This window comes from Wyeomyia smithii, chromosome 3 (genome assembly GCF_029784165.1).
Source record: "Wyeomyia smithii strain HCP4-BCI-WySm-NY-G18 chromosome 3, ASM2978416v1, whole genome shotgun sequence".
Classification (NCBI taxonomy): Eukaryota; Metazoa; Arthropoda; class Insecta; order Diptera; family Culicidae; genus Wyeomyia; species Wyeomyia smithii.
In genome coordinates, this window is record NC_073696.1 from 70,918,552 (window position 1) to 70,934,127 (window position 15,576).

The 15,576-nt window shown below is 37.6% G+C and overlaps 1 protein-coding gene across 1 annotated transcript in view; it reads left to right on the forward strand.

The window, feature by feature from the left end:
* Positions 1-696: 696 nt before the first annotated feature.
* LOC129726923 (chaoptin) overlaps positions 697-15,576 on the forward strand; it is a 471,022-nt gene continuing 456,142 nt past the window's right edge. The window contains exon 1 of the mRNA XM_055684186.1: positions 697-2,159. The gene's annotated coding sequence lies outside the window, so the exon portion shown is untranslated. The remainder of the gene's footprint in view (positions 2,160-15,576) is intronic.

Sequence of the window (15,576 nt, forward strand, 5' to 3'; positions counted from 1 at the left end):
CAAACCAGGAGAAGCATGAGCGTCGGAGAATGTTGAGTTAACAACGCTCTTCGATACTCTTGTTGGACTGACTGTGAGAAATGAGTGGCGAAGGAATTCGCGGTCAATGTTACTTGTGCGGAGCTTTTAGTCAGTTGACGAAAATTCTGTTAATATATAGTTTCAAAAGCTGATGTTTCTGAATTAGTAAATTTTTTAACTTTTTCACAGTTAATCTAAGCCAAAAATTCGAACAAAAAGTGCAGTTAGCTTCACGTAGCTGCCGCCTGTACTAACCAAAACAAAACAACGAAGCCAAAACCGGCATCCGTAGTCGCTCTCTCCGCGTTGTCGGTCCGCCACTCAGGGAGAAAAGCTAGCCTAGTAGTCAGTCTAGCGCGTACCTTCATGTCATATGATTTTCCGAATCCCATCTTTCCGCTTCCCACGGGCTCGACTAGTACTACCTCAGCAGGATGATGGGGTGAAATCCCGAACCCACAGTGCCGCATCGTGCTTCGGCTTTGGCTCGGAACGATTCGGTCGGTCGCTCCGTTAGGGGGTGTCGGAAAATCGCTTCCCAGCAGTGGCAACAGCAACAACAGCAGCAGCAGCAACTTGCCGTTTTCGGATACCCAGAAGGATTTCAATGGTGAGAAATCTCGACCTCGAGTGTTGTGAAAAATTTACTTCAGTACTATTCGGGTGTCCGCTGGTGACGGTTGTCGTCGTGGTCATTGTCGTCGTTCTATGCTTATGGTGAGGCGCTATATTGGGTGCTAATTAGCCGGTTACTTAGCAGTAGAATAGCCGATTATAAGGCGGTGTGTCGCGTGAGGAGGGTCGTCAATGAAAAGCGGTAGAATGTCACTGCAAAATCCGTGGGCCGGGTGAGGGTCTAAGTGGAAAAGTGGTGATGTGACCCTAGTTGTGTCAAAAGCGCACTTTTTTGTTGTGTATTTCAGACGAGTACAGTTCGAATCGCCCTGTTAGCATCGGCTAGAAAGGTGTGAAGCTAGAAGTCAGAAAGCCCTCTTAATGATTCTTTGCGCTGGAATAATTTCACAAATGGTTCGTTCGGGCGAAGAGCGCAAAAACCTGTGCTGGCGTTGGAAGGTTGGATCAGTGTTTTACGTACGGATCTGTCGCTCCGCCAATTGCTGTAGCCTAATGAATAAGTAAATGAGTCTGTCGGATGTCGGCTTCCGTATACTTTGGCGAGAAACGGACCGGTTCCAATGCTTTCGGTGAAATCTTGTGTAATTCATTGGGTGACTAGCAGGTACGAGCCATTCCCATTCTTGTTTCCGATTGTGCTTCTTCCCCCGTAGTTATGCTGTAATGGCTGAATATACATCAGAGTGAATCCGATTCCGAAGGTGTTTCCTTTCGGTGCTGGGGCTGGCGAACACTACACACGTGTTAAATAAAGGATGAGTTTGTGAAAAATTGGACCCAAATTACGATCCGTTCCGGGAGGGCTCGCCCCGATCCCATAAACATAACAACGTATGTTAGGCAAAGATTTGTTGTTCCCACATGAGTGATTTAAGGAATTCTAAGAAACCTTTTCTGCTCGGTTGTTGCTGGGAAGGTAATTCCGAATAATACATTAGCCAGGACGGTGCCACGTGCTGCCAGGATTTACACACGGTGTGGCGGAAGTTTTATATTTCGCTAGAGCACACGGTTGCTGGAAAATATGAAAACAGTTATGATCGTGAAAAATAACAACAATCCGTGAAGCAAACTTGAAGTTTATAATTTCTGGTTTGCGCCATTCAGTTTCGGGTGCAGCACGGAAGAGCAGCAGCAGAAAATTGTGCAGTGTTGATGTGTTTAGCACGCGGGTGCAGACAGCGTGGCAGAAAGTGGAAGCCATTAATTAAAAAAGTTTTATTAAACGATCCGACCGAGCAGTTATTAATGATTTTCAAAGTTCTCGCTGACAAACCAAGCCAGGATATGGGAGAAAATTGTTCGCGTGAATAAATGAAGTGTTTGGGGATGTTATTGCACTGAACGTGTGTGCTACGATATAGAACGTGTTGTTACTGTGATGTTCGTTCACGTGCGATAGGATAATTTTGGTGGATGAATTTTTCGCTTTTAAACTCAGTGACATCGTTGTATTGGTGCGTCAACATAGTGAAGCATTGAAGGTGGAGTGCTCTTCGAAGGTAAATATTGGTTTTTTTTTTAACATATCTAACATAATTGTGTACATTTTTAGGAATATCAGAGGAAATATTCCCCGTTGTTGGTCAGAATAAATGAAAATAGCGAAATGATAATTAGAATTAATGCACTGAGATGTTGTCCCACAGTGCAAGGGAAAAGATTAAGGTTTATCTTATTAGGTCATATTGACCTTGTTTGCTTTCGCATATGTTGCGAAAAAGGGTACATGGTGAGATCTATTCCCAATCTATTTCTTTGTTTTTAATTGCACAAAATTTCCAACTAATTGCTCCGATCAAAACGCTGTTTCCTGCATTGAATTCACCGGCGATCTTTATTTCAATGATACCAAACAGATTTTTTTAAATTTGGTGAACTAGAAAATTTTGTATTTATTTTTTTTGTCAACCAGTGAAATATCTAAAGATGTGTTTGATATGTTTACTCCGATTGTTACTCAGATTTAGTCTGTATCAAAATTTTCTCGATAGAATTATCCATTATATAAAGTTGAACAAAAGCTGAATTGAAGTGTTATACAGCAAAATTCTCGTATAAAAGTAGCATACAACGTGTAAAGGTACAACTCAAATAATCAAAGCGATGGGAAACAAAGTTTGGGAACTTGTTATTAAAAATATGCTGCATTGTTTTTCCAACTCAATTATGGAAGTCTCCTTAATTTATTTTCGAGATAAAAAGCGACACAATAAAATATTTTTTTGCATTTTTTTGAGGTAAAATTAGGTATGGATACTGTTTTGAAGGTTGGAGAAACGTTAATCTCAACTTTAAGAGCGCTACGTCCAATTTATGGTCGTCATAATCGTTGTGGCCACTGACTCCGAATTTCAATAATAAATTTTGATAATCTCGACCCGTCGTTGGATCGTGTATCTTTCCATAATGAAATGGCAAACCTTACTGAAGAGAAATGTCAAAAGAGCGGGAAAAATATGGTGTCGTTTGCTAGTCCTATCGGTCTACTTTTGTAGCGCTCTTATTAAAAACCCTTTACATTAGGGGAGAGGGGGGCAGTTTCGGACAGTTTTTCTACCATGATTTTTAATATTTTTTTGTTATCTTTTAAAAAAATCTGAATTCATCCTGGCTGTTACTTGGATATCGGAGTATCATAGCGTGTTATTAGTGTGCGATGATGCGATTTTGATTTTTATTTCATAAAATAAAAATCGGGCAAACTGGCTATGAAGGGGAAAGGATACAAGAACTATACCATTTTCTTGGCAATATTTGATTGGTTCAAAGTACAATGGCACTCGTGATTGTCAAGCAACAGCAAAATTGGTTCACTTACGCTGTTTTTCGGAACCTTATTCAAGTGTTCCAGAACATTGAGAAACAATTTTCCAATCGGCTTGGCATACGGTACGTCAATCTAAAATTCATATGAGAACTTTCGATCAAATATTTCTCTAGAAATGTTTTTTCCACGTTCGTATATACTTGTTGATCTGAGTTTTTGGACGAGAAGCTTCCTGATTTTTTTTCATTTTTAGGACTGAGAATCAGTCTAAATCGATATTTGTTAATAAACAACAATCTTAATTTTATCTAATAAGTAAGATCTTTGTTTCCCCGATGTTATCATGTTTTATCATTGCATATTAGTTACGAACTAAGGTGGTGTACTTGAATTTTCAAATCGTTAACAAACAAAATTAGAGAAATACTTACAACTTAAAGCTCAAACAGTTGAAAACATGTATGATAAATGGCACTGTGTTGTTTGCGCAAGTAATAAACAACCAAGAGCTATCAAACTATATAGTAGATGTTGGTGAAAGGCTGCCAACTTATTTGTATTTTTAGTTTGGTTGAAAATTGCTCCATTTGTTTTTTTAGCTCTGTCCGAAACTGCCACCCTTTCCCCTATCAATTTTATTCCAAGAATTTTTGACCAAAATGATTGTCATCTCCAGTTTCCACCATCTTCCGTTTTGGTTGATCTTTCGCTCAGAAATTAGAGACTGACATTGAGCTGCTTTTCGAACTTCTTAACGTGTTTTGGCTCAGCATGATTAATGATTAAATTTCAGTTGATTTTATTTATTGGTTATTCTTATAACAAATAAACTTTGTTGAAACAGAAATAAAGTGGATTTTTTTTTCGTCGCTGTAAACCACGTATAACTTCGCTGGGGTTAGAGATATCCATATTTTATCTTCGGCAAAGTTATTTATCATGGAATTTCCGAAATATTCAACCTCATGAAGCTTCATGTATGTACGATGCTCACTTTAAACGTTTGAATACCGTAAAATGTTGAAAAAATTAACATTTTTGGTTATTTAAAAATATATAATTCAAGTTTGGGACGATGAACTTCTCTATAAAATTAGGTTTATTGTTTAAACTTTAAAAAATTTGTTGATTTTTTTTTCTTTTTTTTGCTTTGAAAATAGTGATACTGCCAATAATATGAAGTGCGGAGTACAGAAAACACCTGGGCAAAATCTCAATAGATCTAATCTCTGGTCTCAGTGATGAGCCCACACTGAAAAAAAATTAAACTATAAGATTTGAAATTGGTTAAAACCAACATTAGAACTGCTGTTAAGAACAGGCACAAGTATGCGTGGTTTGTATTATAAAACTGACAAATTTATATATATTAGCATAGGCAGTTGGGTGTCCCAAAAAAATCGATTTTGAAAAAATCAAGGTGCCCAACCCTAAATTGAAAGATAATGTTATTCATAGCATTTTTGTTAAACATTTCGGCTTCCAGGTTGCCTAAACATGATTTATGAAAAAATTACCTTTTCAAGCTACAAAAAGTGCAAAAGCTTTTTTCAATTCTGTTCGATTGCTACATTTTTACATATATATTTTTATTTTTTTAGGGTTGTTTTTGAATATTATGCATGGTTTAGCTCAGTTTGACCCACAGAGCCCATTAAACATCACAGAAAAATTATTTTTCCCAGAATTTTGACAACAAATGAAATTTTTTTTTGATTAAGAACTGAAATTTTTACTGCGAAGCGGGAGTTATGACGAAAAGATCCTTGATATCTTATCGGGGGGCTGAGATATCGGCTTTTTTATAAGTGATGGAAAACTATGCATTTTTACAAACATGTCAAATAACTATTGTATTTTGCATCCCTACAAAAACCACGAAAGTTTCTGTTAGCGGGGTGGGTTTTTTACTAGGGTTCGCTTTGATAAGAGATATTATCATGATTTAATTGGATTCATGTATCAACATAGATATGATCATGTACTTGTAATGTGAGATTAATAAAAATGAATTTTAAAATAAAATAAAAAGTATGGGGAGATGTAGAGAAGATCTCATTTGACTCTATAGCTGAAGTTTTCAATTTTTTAACGAAGAAAAAGCACAATAGAATAATAAAAATAGATTATATTGTGTTCCCAAAATAAGTGATGAACATTTATGAGACTAATTCATGACATAACAATAATATTTGTTATGCTCCTTTCTGCGGCTGAAAACATGAATTGTAATAAGTTATTACGACAACCCATAAAGGCATCCAAACAGATCCACACGTTGCGTCTACCACAACCACCAACATTATCGACAAAAAGTGAAAAAAAAAAAAACGGAGCACCGAGATATTGTCAATGCAGAGAAAAATCAGAAGTGACGAGCCGCTCGTCTTTTGAACATGTTTCAGCGATAGCCTGCAGCAACCACTCACACCAAGCACACTAGTTTCAGCAAAAAATTGACGAAAAAACACTCTGAATGTGAAGTTTTATTTGGCAGTCAATTTACACATGCTGACGATAGCCATAGCACTCCTCATGTTTGCAGTTCACTTGTAAGACATTTTTCCAGGATTCACTTTTTTCAGAGGAAAATTGGATTCGAGTAGAGCACAAATAAACTTCCGTTGGGTTGCGTGTTGCCGTCCGCCCCGTCCGACAAGACTTTAATTAAAAAATCGCGAACACAGACGAAACACGATGACGATATCTGTAAAAGCAATATTGTCTGATCACTCATCGTGTTTCGCCAGTGTTCGCGATTATTATGCTAGTTCTTACGTTAGCGTTAAATCATCATAAAGAGACTCTAATTAAAATTAAAATCACCTGAAACACTTCGCTCGAACAAGATCGCCACCGTTAAAAAGCAAAAGCACTAGCGCACGCCAGAAAGTGATCGCAATCGTCCGAAATAACAAAATTTAATGTAACGTACTTATTAAACTTATAAAAAAAATTACAACAGGTTGAATTCTGTTCGACTCACTGATCTCTATGGGTGACAGATGGCACGAGCTTGGAGGTGGTGGTGGCGGTGACGGCGACAGCAGTGATGATGGCCACGATTGTGATGATGATGTCTGCGACGGCGGTAGTGAGGGATAGCTCCTTTATTAGCTCCACCGATAGCTCCTTTTGCTGGGAGTTGTCGGGGCCGGAATTCTCTGCGGTATATGTTACCTTTGGTCGATTTTCATTTTTTAAACCAAACAGCCTTTCTTGGATATTCTTGTAAAAATTTTGAAAATAAAATTTTTTGTTCTGAAAAACTTGAAAAAATATGCCCAGTCTGTTTATTCCAGGGAGGTGGTGAGATTGTCAAAACCCATATACTTGGTGCGTTACCGATATGCACCAAATGTTTGGCTCTTAGGGTTACTATTTTCTCCAAATTAGAGTGACCAAATATTTTTTTGCAAAATTTTAGTTATTTTTTTACTTTTAATTGAAATAAATTGTTTTTAATTGTGTCGAAACGTCGGTGGTTCGTCGTACGGGAGTACCGAGAGCAAATGTGTATATTTTATTTTCTTCATTTGCTTATCGGCACTAAAATCTTGTTAACACACCGATGCAATTAAAACAAATGCTATTCCGACGCCATGATGATTTTGATGCTAGGTACGAAATTTTCGCTCAACACCACCCCCTGGTTCAGCCCATCGATGATTTTTTTTAAATATTTGTCCCACCAGATTTTTTTTTATTCTTATTTATCCCTGTGAACACTTTTCAATTTTGAAAGTGCAACAGAGCACTAAAGACTTCTCCTCACAATGTTTGGCTACATTTCGGATCTCAGAAATTCTGTACCGTAAATAACCTTGCTTGATCATTCAAATGCTGTGCGTTCATATTTTTGTTAGGGATAAATAAACTTGGTACGCTAGTTTATCATTTGAACCCATTGCATTTCTGAGCATAAGAAGATAAACACACGAGGTTCATACGAATTGAAAGTTGAAATAGTTCTTCCGTGTGTAACCAAAATGGTGAAAGCTTAACAACGCTAAAATACGATAGGAATGGGTAATCTCCAAAAGAAAAATCCCTTCCTAATGGTAAGTCATCTAATATTTGTTTAGTTAACAAAATTTTCATCTCGCAAGTGACGATGAATCTGCGTATAAAGACAACAAGATTAACGTGATCATTTTCCCGAGAAATTAACAGCCTTGTATTCTTTATGCAAGCTTTGTATTGGGAAACATCGAATGCTCGTGGTGGGACTGATATGCGTAGAAATTATCTCTTGGATGGCAAATTTCTCAGCATTATTGTCCCAGCAGATATTTTTATGGTAAAGAATGTTAAATTTAAAAAAAAATCAACCAGATTTGTTGATTGTCTATTGAAAGGTAAAACTGCTTAGAAACCCATATTGCATTTGTCAAATTGACGCAATCCATAAAAGCTGAGAGAGAGAGAGGCGCCACACTGTGGTCCAGAAATCAAAAAAGGTGCTCAAAAGTCATTTTCTCACGAACGTTACATTTTAGAGCAATCTCGTCTTCGGAGAAGTTTTAGAGTGAAAAAAGACCCTTCTTTTGACAATAACAGATCCATGATTAATCGCCCTACAAGTGAGATAAATTTTGTTTTTTGCTCAAAAAATCAATATTTTCGACCACTGTCTTTGGCAAAGTTCTTCAAAACTACATAACAAAAGACTTTGCCGAAGACAATAGGTACCTATTTCTTAATATTACTAAGCTATAAAACGGTTTTCAATTATATCTTTTTAAAAACAGGTTTTGCCCTTAAAAGTCATATTTCATACCGCTTTACGTATGACATTCTTACTGAACCTTTAAAACACCATTAGACCTTGATTTTTAATATGTTACAGAAGACTCGTTTCACTAATAATCAGGATTTTATCAATTTTTCCTGCGGAAAAATTTGGTTTGAACCAGTAATTCTCGATTTTTCATCGTTTCCCATCATATCCCACGGCGATATTAGCACCAATCGAATTGTCTAGGTGTTCTGCATACAGGTCATTCAATATTTCTTGCAGAAACAGGAATAAAATTAGATTAAAGCTCTTGTAACCTGAATGGTGTTTCTTGTTTTATTTGAATTGTTCTGAAGTGATTGTTTTATAGATTACACTGGATATCACAGGTTCACTCCAATAGCTCAAACCGGAAAAAAAATGAAAAACTATAGCTATTCAACCATTTCTATAAATTTTTGGTGTCCCTAGCCATTAACTTTTTTTCAAAAACTTAAATGAGTTTTCTCGTAATTATTAAAGCGACGAACCCGCCGAGCAATTACTATGCGAAACTCTCAACACCGTTGACGCGTTTTGGTAATGGCTTTTTTCTTTTTTTCGACCAATGTTATCAAATCCTTAACTCTTTCTGAAAACTAGCAATAGTTTTTTTTTCTTTAATATTTTATACAGCCAGATAGGTAAGGATTGACAAGCTTTGCTTATCGTTTGATCATTGAGTATCGTGAACTACATTTTTATTTATTCACAATTTCAGCAAGTTTTGCATTTATTCAGGCAACGTTTGCGTTATCTTCGGTCTGTTCATTGAGAAAAGTATGTCACCTGTGAACAAATTAAAAGATGTTTTTATTTCCAAAAGTGTGTCTACAGGAAAATCTATGTTACCTGTTAGAATGAGTCTATGAAGTAAATCTGTCATTGTTGCTACGCGAGAAATTTTCCGAGTCCGTGCTTCCAACGCAGCTTCAGAATATAAGCCCGTTGGGAGCTCCAGCGATTCCATGACATCGGCGCCATAAATTAGTACAAAATGTACTGATGATGGCATGTGGTACCAGGGATACCTTTTTTCGAATAGACGAGCTGTCTCTAATGCGTAAACTCGGAACCGACTAGTGTCGATTGTAAAACCACATGCCAGAGCATTCAAAATCAAATAACACTGATGCAGAAGTTCATTATCGAGTTCAGTTATATCGGCATGATTTTCAATTGACTATAGCATGATTTTCAAAAAATTTACGTGCTGTGTTCCCATCATTAGTAGTTCCGCTTCCCGGTTTAACAATATCAACTATCAATCCTAATTCTTTCTTCAAATTTTTTTGTATCAGCTCTTTCCTGTCTTTGTACAGTTCTTTATTTGCACTCCATTTAGCTTAGTAATATAAAGAAATAGGTACCTTGTGTCTTCGGCAAAGTCTTTTGTTATGTAATTCTGAAGAACTTTGCCAAAGACAGTGGTCAAAATTATTGATTTTTTGAGCGAAAATTTTTTTTATCTCACTTGTAGGGCGATTAATCATAAATCTGTTATTGTCAAAAGAAGGGTCTTTTTTTACTCTAAAACTTTTCCAGAGACACAATTGCTCTAAAATGTAACGTTCGCGAGAAAATGACTTTTGAGCACCTTCTTTGATTTCTGGACCACCAGCTGGATTTGTTTTTATTCTCACGAATGTCATCGTGAACCAGACAAAAAATGTCATTGGGAACCGGAAGGCCTGATGAAATAAAATATGGAGAGTATCGTAGTCGACGTAAATTTATCCGGCATTCATTTATTCAAGATAATTTTTAAAATAAATATTTCTGAAAGATAAATTATTTCTATTCTATTTTTCACTTTGGTTTATTCCTAGTCTAATATAGTTGTAAATGTGTTAACTTTTCTAAATACTCATAGTTTATTTTAATTTACAATTTGCCGCTGTTATTCAGAAACCGGAAGTCGCCATTTTGGATTTCAAAATGGCATTTGGAAACAATTTCTGGCCTCCGTGCGTCAATCTGGTTAAAGAAACACCCAAATTGGGTGGTATTTGGTCCTTTTCGGCTGTTTTCCAGACACCGGAAGTCGCCATCTTACAATTCGAAATGCCTGAGGTCGATTTGTGGCCTAAGTGCATCATAACATTTCCGGAAATACCCAAGTTGAGTAGTATTTGGTCATTTGCCACTGTTTTTCAGAAACCGGAAGTCGCCATCTTGGTTTCCGAAATGGTATTTGAAAAAATGCCAGAAGAAGGAAGGGTGTCGAAACATTATGGACATGTTTTTTACACCTAAAAACATTCACTTGCCAATATTGGTTATATTTGCTTGATTGGTTCTCGGGCTGTGCGAAATTTGAGTTTCATTTGTATGGGACCCCTCCATTATAGAAAAGAGAGGGGTGTCGAACCATTATGGATATATTTGTTACCCCTAAAAACATTCACCTGCCAAATTTGGTTCCATTTAGTTGGTTAGTTTTCGAGATAAGCAGAAAATTTGTGTTTTATTTGTTTGGAACCCCTCCCTCATTATGGATATATTTGTTACCCCTAAAAATAGAAGAGGGAGGGGTGTCGAACCAATATGGACATATTTGTTACTCCTAAAAATAACCACATATCAAATTTGGTTCCTTTTGCTTGGTTAGTTTTTGAGATGTGCAGCAGTTTGTGTTTCATTTGTATGGGACCCCTCTCTTCCAGAAGAGAGAGGAGTCTCAAACCATCATAGGAACCTCTCTCGGCCCCTAAAACCCCTACATACAAATTTCCACGTCGATCGGTTCGGTAGTTTCCGAGCCTATATGGATCAGACAGACAGACAGACCGATTTGCATTTTTATGGGTATAGGTTTGAAATTGACGGTGAAGTTAATACCTCTTCACATATATTGTAAAATATGTTGGAGCTTTTTTGGTAAAATAATATATAAGCATCTCCTAAGATGGCCTGATGTAAGAACAAAATAGGAATTGGGACACCCACAGTATAGATGTAAAACTCATATAGGTAGGAGGCAATGATGGCACAGTTGATATCGGAAACAATCTGCTTAAATTTTTATTTTTACCTTGGAGGCACTGCTCAAAAGCACTTGCATCGACCACCCAAAAACAATAAAACATTGCTGATGCCTGTCACTGTAAAATTGAAATTGTTTTGAGTTCCTAACATTTATTTGTAAGCCTGAAGAGCATTGCGCGGAAGCGACACATCGACTGGATTGGTTATTATTTTGCGCAGGTTAACATGCATTGCATACCTTCAATGCATATGTCCGTTTCCAACCATCTCTCACATCAGTGAATTCTATCCACCGCGTTAAAAGTAATGGACCAATCGAAGATCGATGAAAAAATGTAGACAAATCTTATTGCAACCTCACCTTAATTCACAGAATATTATCAGAACTACATTAAAAATATAATATAATATTCAACCAATATGACAATCATCTCAAGTTTTAACATATTTTTGAATAATGTCATCATCAAAATGAATGAAAGATGCCTACGCTGACTTGATTAAAACGATTGTGAGATATTTTTCTTGCACAAAAACGAAAACGAAGTAGACGAAAACTAAATTGAACTGTCATTGAGCTGGCGCCTCTCTCTCATGAGCATGAGCATGATTGACCGCCCGCGGTTGCTACTCCGTTATTGCCAGATCAGCTGTAATAACACAGAGAACCAGCGGATGATGTTTGGGATTAACATTCATCCTCAATGTGTTAAAACTGGGGACCTTAATCTTTATATTAGGCAATACCAGCGCCGGCCGCATCCGAATGCAGGTCAAAGAAGGAGTATGTATAGGAACATGTTGACGTGATACTCGCTTTGTTGGGAGCCGAGAACACCTCTGCACTTCCACGAGAAATCACTGGGATGTTGGAGGTGAGGGAAGGGTTTGCAGCTGGGTTCGTTTTGGTAAACGATGCGCTGATTTTGAGCACCGGGTTCATAACAACTAATATCGCGCCTATGAAATAATTATATTCACCGCGAAAATTAAAACGGGTTCCGAACTTATTCTGTTTGATGATGTAACACTGAAAAAACGAAACGCACGCGACCTATAATTGAACGCACACTGGACCTATAATTGAGTTGATCCCGGACCTACAATTGAATTGAGACAACTCAAATGTTCGGACATCTCCTTACGAGGTCATAATGTAACTGTAACCGTATGTAACCATGAAACCGAAACGTATTCATTGATTTATATTAGTCAACTATATAATGTTACTAAAGCTACGAATCACGAAAGTTGTATCCACGTTAATGCCCCTCCACTCCTATGTTGTGTTGAAGTGACCCTTTTGGCTACCAACAACTATTACGCGTTGATGATCAATCTGTAGAAAATACGATCTCATGGATGGTATCGACGCGGAGTATCCAGATATTTGCTCACCAGCACATCTGGCTTTATGCCTAATAAATTTCTCGTATACTGTTCGTCTATTTAAAAAAAAACTATTCCATGATTTGAGACCGATTAAAACACGAAAGACCATGGAAAAATGTGTGTGGTTTACTTGGAAGAAATACAAAATTTACAATTTCGTTCATGGAATCGAATTAAACCAACAAGCAATAAGTATGTTGTTGGGGCCACGTACACGTGTGCGTGGTTTGTATCATAAAATATACAATTTCTATATAGCGCTTGAAAGAGTCCGTTGATACGATGAGTAACCTGTGACACCTATTAAGTATAAAAACTGGCAGAGTTGCATGCATTCAAAGCCTTATAATTTGAAAAATGCAAATATAAAACCATACATAATACAAACAGTGTTTATTTACAAAGGGCCAAATCAATCACAATCCGAGTATACATGAGCTAGTTTCATTTCCACCTATAAGATTACAATATGGTGAACTGAGTGAAAAGTTTATTTGTAACAATATTTGCGCAAAAGCTAGAAGAATAATAAATTGCAAAACGGTAACGATCATATATTTCCTAATCTCGCGCGCGGTAAATAAATATTTGACTATATAGTTAGACAATCGACATGTAAGTGGAGCGGAATATTTAACTGACCGATTCTGGCTCATTCATATTTACTAACGTTCTGCTTATCACGTTCAAAGATTTTTAGCACGCGCTAATTGCGGAAAATAGTACATTTCGGTAAGCCGAGCTCGAGCAGATTGATCGAACGGCTCAAGAAAATGAACCACGGTTCTTTGCGCGCTAAAACGGATGGTTCGCCCGAGACCGAAGTTTACCGAAACAGCAGGATCCATCAATCTCGCGAATAATTGTTAACTATGTAATTTGATACACACTATCCAGATATGCACACTACCACCACGAAACTGCGAAACAAAGAGCCGCGAGACAATAACACAATCTAAAATTTTCTGAATAATTTAACCAATTCCGCTAGAACAATCATAATTTCACCGATAAAACGCACTAAATCGATTTCACTACACTCGATTCCCGTTTCGTCCAATTTTTCTCCCGAAAACTAGGTATATGAATTTTTCATCATCTCCCGACGTTCAATTTTCCAACTTGTTAAACTCTTTCTACACACACAACACACAGTGATGAGAAGCAAACTAAAACCAGCTGCAAGCGACGGTGGCGTAGTACCACTCTATATGCTATTGCAGCCATTTTGTCAATCGATGTTTACGGCATTACTACACTCAATTGGTGGATGTTTCGCAACAAACATAACACAACAAGCCGCAAACTCTCCAAAAAAACACTTGTAAATTTAAAAAAATAAACGCACTTCGCGATAACATTTATAACGAACACGCACAACATTAAATCAGTTTTCTTCCTATATAACACGCGAGCGAAAATTTGTACCCATTGAGCTGGCACCTCTCTCTCAGCGAAAAAGTATCGTAAAACTTCAATATCGTTTTTCCCGTTTGCTTGATTTGGAACATGGGACAAATATGCGTAGAATGGCAGTGCACTATTCCTCTATCACACGCGTATTTACTCGGCACTATTATAATATCTTTTATGGATTAAAGCGGTCGCCTTCATTCCATGATAGAATTCTCCTCTTATAACCGTTGAACACACCAGACCTCGCGCCTTCGGCCGTTTCTCTCTATCTTTGGCAATCACGCTGCCTGTTGAACGGAGTCGATTTTTGGCGACATCGTAGGTTGTTGTCTGAGCTTATTGCTGAGAAAAGCTGAAACAGTGAGGCGCCTAGCATCCCTACTGCTTTAATTTTCGAAAGGGGCCGTCCACATACCACGTGGACAGATTTTTGACGATTATGACCACCCTCCGTGGACAAGTGCCCATATGAATTCTAAAAATTTGTTTGGACCGTGGACATACCTCTCCCCCCCCAAAGCTCTCCACGTGGTATGTGAATGGCTCCAAACCCAAATTACTCATAATTGGCTCTCCGTAAAAGCGAATGGTTCCATTTTAGAGCAAATCGTTTTTTTTTGCTCTGGTGTCTGGATCGACGTGCTGACGAATCACTATTTCGGAGACTTTTGAATTTCCAAGCATAGGTTATTTAAAAGAGACGAGATAACTTAAGTATTATTTATACAATCCAAACTATTTCTGGAATGCACATTTACATTTAAAAACATATATTAGAATAATAGCATTGCAATACTGTCACCTAGCTATTGCTATACGGTGGAACATTTTCCTAAGGTTACAGTGTATTGGATAGAACTGAGTTCGAACGGATTCTCAGGAACGTTTGTGGTTTTGCCGTAATATGACGATCATTTATCGGGCTAAAACACTGTAGCATGGTCACTGTTATACGAATTTAAATCATTCAATTTCACTTAGTTTCACTGTTCAATGTTGCATGATAGAATTGAAAATCAGACGCTTGTATACAATACTCCACTATATTGAATTCAACAGTTTCAAATTCCCTTTTCTTAGTATTTTCCGTCTCACTAAATACCGAAGCGGGTGGGGAAGCAAATCTGCGATTGGAAGAACGGAAGAAAGAAGGAGATAAAATCATTCACGCTTAAGCCATAAATGATCGTGTTGAAGTGGTTCATTACTTCCGATCGCGGAAACCGAATACCGCGCAACTTATCTGAGGGTTTTCGGAACTACTACTCGTCCATTTCAATTCTGATCGTGAACGAGGCAGCAGTGTGATTAGTTTATTTCGCGTGCGTTTTATAGGTTTAGCTAGTGCGGTTAAGTTAGAAGTGCGATCTACGGACGCTTTTTCGTGCGTTATTGTTACAAAAAGAAGCCGTTGTCGGCTTCTTTTTTGGGCTTTCTTTTCGCCCTTTACTAGCCGCTGCACCAGCGCGACGCTGCCACCCTCACGCTGCTGACCCACGACGGAATTGGAAGTTGCTGCTCTGGTTAAACGTCGGCCCTTGAGATCAGCCGGCAAACGACGCCGTCCCGTCCCATT